This window comes from Leptinotarsa decemlineata, unplaced genomic scaffold, assembly GCF_025532065.1.
Source record: "Leptinotarsa decemlineata unplaced genomic scaffold, Ldec_3_MD MMD2_tig00000090_RagTag_RagTag, whole genome shotgun sequence".
Classification (NCBI taxonomy): Eukaryota; Metazoa; Arthropoda; class Insecta; order Coleoptera; family Chrysomelidae; genus Leptinotarsa; species Leptinotarsa decemlineata.
Window position 1 is genome coordinate 5,253,887 of NW_027412541.1, and position 13,643 is coordinate 5,267,529.

Below are 13,643 nucleotides of genomic sequence, written 5' to 3' on the forward strand. Positions count from 1 at the left end.
ACATTGCCGTTTAAAAAAATATACATTCCCCACTGAAACAAATATGGTGAAGATAGATAGGATGCCTTGCAATGGTATCTGTCATAATTTTGCAGAATTCTGTTCTTCGATCCATTTTAGTTTTGTGTAGATGATACCTATTCCTCTTCAAAAGTCTCCACACAGCAGAAGGAGACACCTCACAAACATTCGCGACGGAATAAGTAGACTGTTCAGGATTTACTACCATCCCACCAATTATTTGCACTTTCTGTTCTTCCGGAATGGACGGATGACCTGGGGGCTTTTTGTTATGTACACTACCGGTAGTTGTGAATTTGCATACAAGTTCCCTCAAATATTTTCTACAGATAGGACGATTCGAAAAACTTTTATTGAGAATCCTTTCGGTCTCTTGAAAGTTACGCGTCGCACCGTAAATAAAAATCGCTTCAATTTTTTCTTCCAATGGACGAGAACTGACCATTCTAGAGATTATTGACGTGGTACCTTTTTACTAGTAAAACCGAAAACTAAATGAGAATATTCTAACTGAACAATGATGTTCATTGTCGTACTGACATTTTTTGTGGTTTTTAGAAACAAAAAATAACTTACTGGGTTGTTGAAATTGCCATACAGATAAAAAGGAATATTTGTAGAAATATCGATAATAATGTGTTTGTCTTCAGGAATCACCATTTTGTAGTAGGAGTAAATATTGACTTCATATTCTAGGGTTGTGAAGTATTCGTCAGGAGCTTCAAAATGATTTGTCACAAGATCCCCCTTTCTATTTTAATTTTTTCCCAGATGGCGCCCAGTCGACATCTTGAAAGTGTCATCTGTCAATTCCACTTCACAATGAAGTATTCATGCATTAATTTCATTATCCTAAATATACATTTTTTGAATTGACCCGTTCAAAAAATTAACGGGGTGGGGACATTAAAGAAAATGACATTTATACACTCACAATGAATGATCGAGACGAAATAAATCGTCAATTTTAACAGACCGCTAGACGTGTTACGACTTGAAGTGAGTCGGCGTTTTGTATATGAAATATATCATAGGCAGTATTGGGTTGAGTGGCTTATTTCCAAAATGATTCCACTCGATTCACGGATTATCCATAACACATGAAGGGTCTTGAAATTAGTAAGAAGGTTTCTCACGAAACCTAACATTTTCAGCGATATACATGGCTTGTGTCTCTTCCGATTTCTCAGTAACCACTCAAATCATATCGTATCGATCTTTTATTTGACATATCTACGTTTCGAGAGATGAAAACGATTCTCTTTTCAGTAAACTAATTCCCTGCTCTCCCTCCAAGGATGTAGTGTATGTGTTCGACACGACAAGACCTGTTTAATTGTGCTCTGATATTTTGAGCAAGTAAAATAAATGTTTATGTTAAACGGTTTTATCAACGAAAAGATCTCTGTTTCTCTGTTTGAAATCTCGACAGGTCCTAGGTAGTAGTCATCACACCACTCTCCTCAGCAATCTACCGTACTGATTAGATAAAAAAATAATAAAATTGTTGGGCGTATCGTAACCTCAGTAAATATGTAAATACTACGCCGAACGATTTTATTATTTCTTAATGTGATCAATACCGCATTTTGCTGAGGAGGGTAGTAAGATGGCTGCTACATAGGACCTTCCGAATTATTTTTTAATTTTCAGTGCATTATCTATATCATTATCATCTTTTTTTGTTTGATGAAACCGTTTAACATTAACATTCTCTTCACTTCTATACTACTTAAACTACAATCACTAAATTTGACCCAAAAAAACAGGATAAGCTAAATAAAACTTCTTGAAAACTGTGAGTATCACTTCAATTTCTTTTCCTTTGAAAGGGCAACTATAGTCCACACACTAGCAACTAGCTGAAAATGATAAAAGTTGAGTGTGATGGTCAGTCCAAATATTTGGTTTATAATATAGCGATACTAAATACCACAAACCACGACGAAATACAAAAACGATAGGTTCCAAAAATTGTCCTCAATCACGCAGATGGCCTTATGACCATTATTCATGAACATATAGTCCATGAGCACACAACGATTTGGAAAAGACGAAAGTGACAAAAGGTGAACTCACGAAAATGTTTAGACAACTTGTTGCATCAAACGAAGCAATACAATTGAAAAACAACTATGTAGCTTTCTACTACTCCATCTTGATACAAAAAAACGATGAGGGAATCTTCCAAAGTAAGGAAGTTAATATTCAATTCGAAAATGAGTAACTCTATACATGAATGAATGAATTATGTGTATTTTCTATAATGTTATGCAATTTGGTACTGAAGAGCCTTAGGACAAGTGTCTTAAGGCGAAACATCGATGTATACCAGTGAGGATGACAGTGTTCCATGTGGGTGCAATTTGTTACCATTCATTTAAAGTAGAACTCATGTGAATGATATCTGATTTTTATAGTGTTCATATAGAAGTATTTGTTTCGAAAGAATTTTTTTCTTTCATGTAATTCAATGTTTATATGAAAGTAGCTGTTTCAGGAGGACTTTCTTCCAGTTTGTATCTGAAAGTTACTTATTTTCATGATCAACACATCCATGTATAGAGTTACTTATTTTCGAATTGATTACTTTCTTCCTTTCTTTGTAAGATTCTCTCATCCTTTTGTTGTATCAAGATGGAGTAGTAGAAAGCCAAAAACTTTCTTTCCCAAAAATTAATCACCACTAAAAATATAGCCCCTTCAATTCAACTATGCAGCCTTAGATGGAGCCCGAAGGAAGAAGTCGGCAAACTTAAGGAGATATTAACAGCCTTCAAAAGGAAAAGTAAAAAGTACAACCTTATGCTCTATGCCCTGAACGTTGTAGATCCAAGTAGATCTACTATTGAATTACTTCAGGATCCGGTGAGTTCTACTATCTGAAGTTCACATTGGAAAGTTATAAAGTTTATAACTGTGATAATATTTTCATTGTAGAATGGTCTTGATGGAATTCAAACTAAAAAGAATTTGGAATAATGCAATTCAGTCAGAATTTCCGCACTCGTTTTTATTATATGATTGATTGGATTCCATATCAAATAAATGTGATTTCATTTACCCGAGTAATTCAATAGCTGACATGAAAATTGAATTGTATTATTTTCCATATTCCTGTTAACAAAGCTTTCAACTTCACTCCAATGATGTATTACAAAAGCTTTTTATTATATGACACTACTCTTATTACGAAAATCGAGACAAAGTTGATCAAATGAGTTACATATGAAAAATATTCAAAAACGTACTGGTGGACAAAAATATCGAAACAAAGTGTACCGCTATATGTCATGTAGAATTATAGAATGTTTACTATTTTTGGGTGGAATGAATAGGAAATAATACCCAAATGGATATGAATCAATCCCTTATAAAGAACTCATGATTGACTTTGTTCAATTCGACAGCTTTGTACTACTTGAAAAGTAGATAGAAACTATTCTCATTATCGTTTAATTTAGAGGAATACAAATAGTTTGTAACATTTTTTTGAATAAAAGATGTCGAAACAGACGTGATCAGGATAATTTACTCTTCGCTTGAATAAAAATCTCATTTTCAGTTCCGGAAGGAAGTATTTCATCAAACATAAAGGTAACACAAACCTCACTCCTGTCAGAAAGCTAGTAGCAGTACTATTTCACAAATACCACTTTTCATTCTCAAACCACACATTTCTCTGGAAACAATTATCACATGAACCATTGGTATAATCAACAAATATATGATTTATAATATCATGTTAGTAGTGCTCATAAAATCCTGTCCATTTGCAATTGAAGATATATCGAAAGTCGATGCACGAAACTCAAGGTATTCAAAAGTATTGCTCACAGGACACATACTTAAGTAAAGGATAACGCGTCTTAGATTTCAACTCCAACAAGCACAAGAGCTTTTTCTCCATATTGCAATGGAATATCGATACTTCAATAATTTGTCTATTCATAAAAAACTTATTATATTCCAATCCCAATTATTCCAATATGGTTCTCAAGCCATATTTCTTCAATGTGTGCAAACTCGTATAGAGTATTATGAAAAAAACTACTGTGATCCACAGAACAATACAACTTGATTATAACATAGCAAAGTTAGTTCAAACAAAACAGATCAAATATGAACAATAATATTCTAGAATTTGCAAATGACATAACAGGCGGCATTTAGTTCGACCCCAACCTATTTAGCTATATTTTTTAGCATCAAAAGAGCAATCGATACAATTTTACTTGAAAACATCATATCTAAAGTGAATGACTAGAATATCGAAAAAAATTGCTTTTATTCCATTTAGAATTTCCTGGCCGATAGAACCTTCAGTTAGAGCAAATGGAGTACAGTGCAGTGAAAAACATTCCCAAAACCATAATTTTCACTCTCTTGATGAAAGTTACAAACGATACACTGCAAAAAATCGAACCTCTGAAGGACGTTGATGTCTCATTCATATACAGATGAATCTAAAATCTTGATCAATCAGTTTCCATGACGCTAAATCAGAGCAATGATCAATTACATCTGGTTTGATTTCCTCAATTTCTAAAACACGAGTCGTGATTTTCAGCAGAAAAACTGTTGAGGCTCCAACTCCTACTCTTGATGTACAAAACCTGACATCTGTATGAACATTATATTTTTAATTTATTCCCCCCCCCCCAATGGAGTCTATTATGTCTTGAGGGGGCTGTACACGCAACGATAAGTTGTAGCAATTTATCGTAAAGATCAGATTGTTACAATTTATCGTTGTGTGTAAACGAGAGATTGTAGCAATTTATTGGGATTGGAGTTGGAGTGGATGGTTGTACTGGTCGTCCAAATTCCAATAGTGAACCACATGTGGGAACGGAGCCTTTCACACACGCCGACCGGTGATCGACGCCGGTAAAATACCGGTGAGCAGCCGTCCACTGCCACTGTATCGCCGGCAGTACCGTGAAGTAGTGACGTACATAACCAAATACACTCTTGCATACTCACCGGTTTTTTACCGACCATTCCAGTCTCGAATGCTTGGTGAAATTGTAGTTACTACGCATTAACTTCGTTTTGATAGTGCGTGCTAATTACGACAACAAAGCAACTGATTGTTTGACCGATGAAAATTCGGTGAGTGTGCAAGCACCCGCTACGCTACTTGAACACACACCGATTTTGGACGGCCGACTTTGTACCGGTCGTCCAAATTCCAATAGTGAACCACATGTGGGAACGGTACCTGGCACACACGCAGACCGGTGATCATCGCCGGTAAAATACCGGTGAGCAGTCGTCCACTGCCACTGTATCGTCGGCAGTACCGGGAAGTAGTGGCATACATGACTAAATACACTCTTGCATACTTACCGGTTTTTTACCGACCATTCCAGTCTCGAATGCTCGGTGAAATTGTAGTTACTACGCATTAACTTCGTTTTAGTAGTGCCTGTTGATTACGACAACAAAGCAACTGATTGTTTGACCGATAAAAATCCGGTGAGTGTGCAAGCACCCGCTACCAATAAAATATCGGCGGATTTTATACTGGCCATCCAAAATCGGTGTGTGTGCAACTAGCGTTACAGTTGCACCAATTTATCGCTACGATTTCACTCAGGGTCCAATCTGCTTTTGCACTGTAGGGTTGTTTCATGACATAGTGTTCTAGGTAAACAAGGCAGAAAATGCAAGTAAACAAACACCTCGTGAGTTTTTATAATAGGGGAGCCCAAGCGGGGATTTCGATATTTACTAAAGCGCGTCAGATTAATATACAGGGGGATACATTGTACCCGGTTCAGTACCTCCACCAAATATGAGCCCCATATATAAGGCCGCCTGTGAGGGATAAAGGATCAGATTAGTAAAGAAAACTTGATCATCAGAAATTCTCGAGCGCGTCAGATTAAGGTACGGTGAGTTAATTACCTACTAAAAAGTGTATATTCCAGTAATCTGACAATTTGAGAGTGACGTAAAGAAAGGGAGGGCAGCAAAGTTGTAAAAAAATAACGTCATTTCGACATTCTCGAGCGTAGCTATTTCTTTTCTATTTTGAAGGAAATAATCCAAGGATAACGAAAAATATATAATCTGACGATTTCCCCAAGCCGAAATAACAAAAATTCGTCGATAAAGTTTGATGCATGCCGCTGTGTGATATCTATATTTCTGTCTCCGAGTTTCTATTCCTCTATTCTCTAGTCACTTTTTCTCTATCTATTTCTCTCTCAATCCGTCCCCACTCTGAATTCTGTTGCCATGACGCCATCTCAGCTGATCACAGAGACTCGTTCGTGATGAAGATGAAGATGATGATTAATTAATCAATTAATTGATGGATGTAGCCGTTACTACGAGGTAGGAAATCATAATTAAGAAAAGAGAAATTAAACTTTCTATGTTCTTTACCACTTTTATTTGTAACTAACGTTACTGCAGTTTCGTCCGATAAGGACATTTTCAAACTTATACAATATATAAGTTTGCGTCAAAGTTATACAATATATAAGTTTGAAAATGTCCTTATAGGATGAAACTGCACTAACGTTAGTTGCAAATAAAAGTGGTTATAAACATAGAAAGTTTCATTTCTCTTTTCTTCATTAATTATTCAATTGGCTATAAAAAATTAAATGTTTTGAGCATTTTTTTAAAAATTATTTTCTTATAAATACAAGTATTCTACTTAAAAAACATTCACTCATTTATTTGCATGCTATTTCCTGAGCTTTTCAATCAATTAGGTTCAATGAAATAAAAAAAAATCTGAAAAAAATATTGTTTTTGTCAGATTAAGCGAATCCCTCTATTTAATTGTCAGATTATGAGACAACACGTCTAAAACATAAAGATGAACCATATATATCTTAATCTGACGCGCTTGAGTATTTCAAAATAGCGAATTTTTTTGGCACATTATAATAATGGCTGCGAGTTTGCGTCAGATCGAAATCGTCAGATTATTGAATGAGAGCTTTTTTTGTTGCACTCAACACATCCTTAAATTAAATTTCATTTCTTTTCACTTTCAACCCTTACGTACAACTATCCACATCATGCAAAACGATCAGATTAACATACCAACATTATTAAAAATACGTAGGGCATTGATGCTATCAATATCTGATGCGCTCGAGTATGTCCATGCAATGATATAGGTATACTGAGTGAACAAATACATTTCAATAGCAGTATATCAAAACCTCCGCCACCAGATCAGAATTTGAAAGATACAAAATTATGTAGAAAATAATATTAATTCTCACTTATATATAAAGTAGGCATACTTGAAGAATGGCTGTAGATAAAATCATTTGAAAGAACAATTCGTTCAGGCCAGTCTCAACTCCCTACACTGTAGGTTAGTGGACTGAAACCTATCAGAAAATAACTACCTTCTTGCCTTATACCACGAAGGGCATTGGATTATATCCGACAGGTGTCAGTGCAGGAGCCTTCATTGAAGTTATTCCTGCAACTGTTGGTGATACAACTGCCGCAATAGATTTTCAATTATTGAAACACACTTGCAGACCGGTTTCGGGCTGTTTGGTCACTCGTTAGTACAAGGTAGTGTCTATCATCAACATAAAGTCGATGATTTCCGATAATTGAAAATCGAATTCCTAGTGATTATGTACCTAATGTGTTCAAATTGTAAAAATCACTGAAATTCAGAACTTCTGAAAGATCTCGCATTGTCCAAAACTATAAGTTTTGCTAACCCGTACCTTGCAAATGTACTATGTAATGCTAAAATTATGATATTTGATGTAGTATTAGAAGCAGGAAAAACTTCCACCCACTTTGAGCGAGCATCTGATATTATCAGAAAATATGTATTTAGAAAAGGTCCCATGTAATCAATTTGGATACGAGAAAAACTTTTTCTGGCCATTTCCAAGGAATCAATGTTGTTTTTGGGGGGCTATTTTGATTCACTGAATAATTGTCGCAACTATTATATGTTAATTCTAGATCCATATTGATTACAGGCCAAAAAAATTGCTCTGCCAATTGATTTCATTTTCACTATCCCGAGATGAGACAAATGTAATTGCTTAAGCAATTGTCGTCTCATACTTTCAGGTATAACAATTCTATTATTTCACAACAAAATTTCATATTCAATCGTCAATTCATTTCGAATCATTTAAAATTGTTTGAATTCAACATTTTTCTTCGCGTACTTGGCCAACTCTTTTTTCATAAATTTAATAACGTTTTGCGAAACCTCATCAACTTTTTTAGACTCTTCAATAGAATTTAAATTTATAGATATTAATTGACTCTCTGGAAAATAATTTATATAATCTACATCAACTGATTCCCAGAATTCAAACGATTGGCTGAATACTGTGGAATACCGTTTTTTAGACTGAAAATCGCAAGTACTGGTTTATTATCGCTATCAAGTCTGAATTTTCTCCCATGCAAATATTGGTTGAATTTGCACAAGGCGAATATTATTGATAACCCTTCCCTTCCACTTGAGGGAAATTTTTTCAACCGGCAAAAATGTACGCGAGGCATATGCGATTGTAGGTTCCCGTCCATTAATGACATGAGAAATAACACAACCAACCAGGGACTCGCATCAGTGGTTACTTTCAATGCACAATCAGGATTGTAAACCAAAACTCTTGTCGACATCAATATTTCTTTCACCTTTTCAAATGAATTTTCACAATTTGTTGTCCATGACTATTTGACTTTTTTTTTTCAGAAGTTCTCATACAGGGAGTGTAATAAAGTAGCTAAATTGGGTATAAACTTCCCATAATAATTTATCATGTCCAATACTGACTGTAACTGTTTAACATTTGTGGGCGCTGGCGTATGTTTTATTGCCATTTTTTTCTGGTGACGTTTGTAAACCGTCTCTATATATTATGTAACCAAAATAACTTATTCTATCTTGGGAAAAACTATATTTATCTGGACTAACTTTCAATCACACGTCATACTAAAAATCAACTAGTAAGTCCACTCTCACTACTTTCATTCATAAATTTACAAAGTTCTCGGTGACCTCGAAACGGAGTGTGGAGCCAATTTCGTTCTTCTACCATAGGCGTGCGCTCATATAAAAACGAAATTTAAGGTTATTATAGAATATTTTGTGGTAAATTACTTATAACCAACTGCAAAAATTTAAAACAATAATGACAACAGCGAATAAACTAAACACAATGTGAATTTCCGACCGTTTATTATAACTAATCCGATATCCGTGTGACCGTCAAATCCTTCGCTACTACAGCACTGAACGCGTTGGATGGGAATCCCATCCTAAGAGCGGTTGAAGGTCCCCGGCAACTCGGGCGGATCAGGTGGTAAGAGAGCCTACTTGTTGTATTATGCCACTGTGCGCACGTTATGTAATCTAGAAAAGAGACGATTCAATATCTCTAGTTGTTCGCTACAATTTCTTCCTCATACTAGTATATTATCAAAAAACAAAAGCATCCTTCAAGGGCATGGGTCGAGGAATCGATGATTTTCTGAAATTTCAAAGGTGGGAATGCAACTCCACAGGGTAGGTAGGTAGGTAGGTCTGAAGTGAATACGCCTATTGACACTCGTCCAAATAAACCCAGCTTCTTAACGAAGCCGATTAGTTTGTATGGTGGGTGATCTTTCAGGTCAGATGGTGAGAGTATAGATCTGCCGAACATAAAAAACCTGATTCAGTTCGCAGCGGGGCAGGCACAAAGTATATGCTCTGCTGTTCCATCATTTACCAGACAGAGGCGACACACACTGTCTTCCGACAGTCCAAGTCTCTGCATATGATGATTCAAATGACAGTGACCTGTGAGAAGGCCTGTTAGACATCGTAGTTCATCCCTACTGTAGTCCAACAACTGTACGGAATCAAGCTTCGAAGGGTGAATGAACGCATTGGAGTGAGCCCATCCTGGAAGATTCTGCCAGAAGTCCATGAATCTTCTTGCCACCCAGGTGTTCAGTGTTTGTTTGGCAAAGCGATGCCAATGACAGGTTCTGGTCCAATGAAGCTGCTTGCAGCACCCTCCTTTGTAAGAGAGTCAGCAGCTTCATTGCCTTCCAGGCCAGTGTGGCCATGAATCCAGACCAGAGGCAATCTGTTAAGTCTTCCTATCAAGGAGAGTCGTTTTTGGCAGTTTGCTACCAATTTAGACGTTGCTCGATAGTAGCCAAGAGCTTCCAATGCCACTTGACTATCCGAAAATATTTTCATTGACTTGTGAGTGAGGTTGGATCAATCCAATATCTCCGCACACAATTCAATAGCGTAAATTTCCGCTTGAAATACAGTCGCATACGTTCCTAGACAGGTACATATCTCTGTCCTGGGTCTGCGACTAAAAACACCTGCACCAAAACCGGATGGTGTTTTTGATCCATCTGTGAACCAACAACTATCTGCTCTCAATATTTCCCTCTTCCGGAGGATCTAGTCCTCTCTACCCGGGAATAGTACTTTATAAGGCAGTTCGTAGTTGACAGTTGGAGACATAAAGTCAGAGGTCATTTCCAGAACGCTGTGACTTCCAATGACAACCAACAGTTTGTTGCACTCTGCATTGAATTGATTTGTGCAATTGGCAATGTGCACAAGTCTGTATGCACTCCACCTGCGAAAGGTCAATTTTAGAGAAAACAACTCCACTTTGTAATGTTGAAAAAAGGTCATCTATTTTTGGCAGGGGAAATGTATTAATCTCTAGAACTAGGTTCAACGTGATTTCAAAATCTCCGAAAATTCTGATCGCACCTTATTTTTCAACTGGCGCCATAAGAGTCGCCCAAGGATAATTGTCCACCGGTTTAATTATACCTAAATCTTGCAAATTATTCAATACTACTTCAACTTTATCACGAATGACATATGGCAAAGGCAATGTTTTAATAAATTTTGCAATGACATTTTGATCTTTCAATTTCAGAGAAACTGTACATTCATTACAAGTTGTATATTCAGCAATTTTGTTGAAAAATTCATCTGATTTATACCAGGTTTATAAAAAGACATAAAATCTCTACCGAGAATAGGATGTCCACCATGTTTATAACAAAATATTTTGAATATCATTATAGTTGACAGTGACTCCACACATCCCCAAAGCTAACTTTTTCTCACCTGAGTAAACATTTAAACATCTATCTGGAGGAGTTGATGATTTGAAAATTATCTTTTCAAAAAATATCAGATATAGCCGATATGCTTGCACCTGCATAAAATTGAAATGAGCAATTCTCACTATCAATTAAAACTTGTACAATATATGGATAGAATACAACCTTTTCATTCATTGTCAAAAACAAATTATCGCCTTCAATAATGTTTTGAATGGATCTTGTAGTAGATGCTCCTCTTGCAGTTTCTTTCTTCTTCGGACACTTAGGACTCACATGCCCTTTGCAATTGCACAAAAAATACACATTATTACGTAATTGGCAATACGATTATTGCGTATTATGATTATTTCTACCACTTTCTATACTTTCACTTTTACTCAGGTTTAGAACTGTGTGATGTTTGCGATGACGAAGCTGGAGTATGCCAATATTTTCTAAAGAAACGTGATGTAGTCGTGGATCCGATTTGATGAATGGTTGTATGCTGCTGGAATAATTATCCTCTGACATTATTTTCGCCAATGCAGTTTCTGAAACATCTGCAAACTTGGAAGTTGACTTTTCCCAGAAAGTCCAGATTGAACTGACCCTTTATCAAATCCAACAATGAATCGATCACGTATCATCATATCAATTACTATTTCTGCAAATTCGTAGTTGAGAGCTAAATTTCTATCTCTCGCCATCCACTCATTGGTACACTCTTGTTGATTCTTGAAGGTTGCAAAAAACTTCGATTTGGCCACGAACAAGGACTCGGACACATTGAAGTATTGACTAAACATTTCTGGGAGTTGTTGATAGCATTTTTTTCTCTGGTAACTTCGGAAGACACGAAATATATATCAACTTGTATGCATCTTCATCCGAGGCATTCAACAATATTACCATTTTCTTATCTCAGCAATATCATTCACTTGAAAATAATTATCAAGTCTGCGCTTATAAATCACCCAGTCGCTATTTTGAGCACTGACTTCCCGTACTTGTCCATGATATGATGGATTTCGATTTGTTTGTGGATCTGGCTTTTTTGCGAGACAAATTTTCAATTTGCCCAACAAGCACTACTTCACTGGGTTCTAATACTTTTTATAATGTGATGACACTCCTCGCCGCCATTACTCTTATTTTTTGGTAATGACTGGGTGAAATTACGAGAATTGCAAATAAAAATTCAAAGTCGTTTATTCACATAAATTGTTTCCGATCGACTACCAACATCCGATGTATATACTGAGTGATTGAATACATTTCATTCTTTACAGAATAGTCACGTTCCCTTTTAGCAAAGAATGGTATTCAAAAAAGAATTATCAGGTATCCTTCTAACATAGATGATGAGTTAATCAGAAAACAAAAATTTAAAGAAAGTTTTCGTGAATGTTCGACTTTTCAGAAAGATGTAGACGCAAAACTCATATTTCTTCTATATGAACCAAAATGCATTAGTCAATTAAATTTTTTCATAATGATGAAATATTACTTCTGAAGGATTATTTTTCACAATTCCACAGTGATACTCAGATAAAATCCTGAAAAAGTATCAAGTGAAAAATGCCTGTCACCATTTAACTGCCTGAAAGGTGGAGAAAAAGAATTGTTGAAGAATTTGAGCAAGACATTCAATATAATTCAGAGGAATGAAGCTCACTGAAGCAAAAACTCCAAAGAGAATAAAAGTGAATAATCGCTCTCTCCACGAGTCCAACACAAACAAAAATCCATATATTCAAAAGGAACGTCGGCAATTTATCTATTCTCTCGAATACGGGCCTTCTTTTCGCATCAAATCAATCTTACTGTTTTCATTTTTTCTACATTTCATTTACAATTGAGATTCATGGAATGTTCACACTCCATTCATTCGATTTTACATTTGAATAAATACCCATCAATAAATGGAATTATTGTTGAGAACTGGCCATGGCTACCTCAAAGATAATTCAGCAATGTTGAAAATGAATGATTATTCATTGTTGAACAGCAACATTTTTCTGAGATAGTGATCATGTGTTGTCGAATTTGAGTCTTTACTTCAGCCGGGCTTTGCCGTAAACTGTTAAATTCTCTCCTGGAAAATTTCTTTTGGATAATATTCCAGATGTTTTTTTGTAAACAGTATCTTGTTATTTTTGAATTACTATTTCTATTACTGTCGATTCATATTCATATTATTTCAAATAAGTTTATGATACTTTTTCTTCTGAAGGTTTTTCTTTCCTATATTTTTTGGAGTAGTCTAGACTAAAATTACGCATGACGTAGATTTACAATTTTGAGCTAAGGAACTTTCTTTACAGTAGTATGAACATGGACGTAGAAAAATAAATGGACTCAGTTATTTACCTCATTAAATGAAGCCGGTGAATGGGAGCCTTCTAAGATCACGATATGGATATGGACGTTGCCATATTGAATCCGTGATCATCCTTTAATATCACCAATGCTGTGCGGAACTTCAAAACTAACAAATTACATTCAACAGCATGAAGTTATGACCTCTATCA

At 35.7% G+C, this 13,643-nt stretch overlaps 1 protein-coding gene across 1 annotated transcript in view; it reads right to left on the reverse strand.

The window, feature by feature from the left end:
- Positions 1-13,643, reverse strand: part of Oamb (Octopamine receptor in mushroom bodies) — a 692,882-nt gene that overhangs the window by 63,974 nt on the left and 615,265 nt on the right. The gene's annotated exons all lie outside the window — the stretch shown is intronic.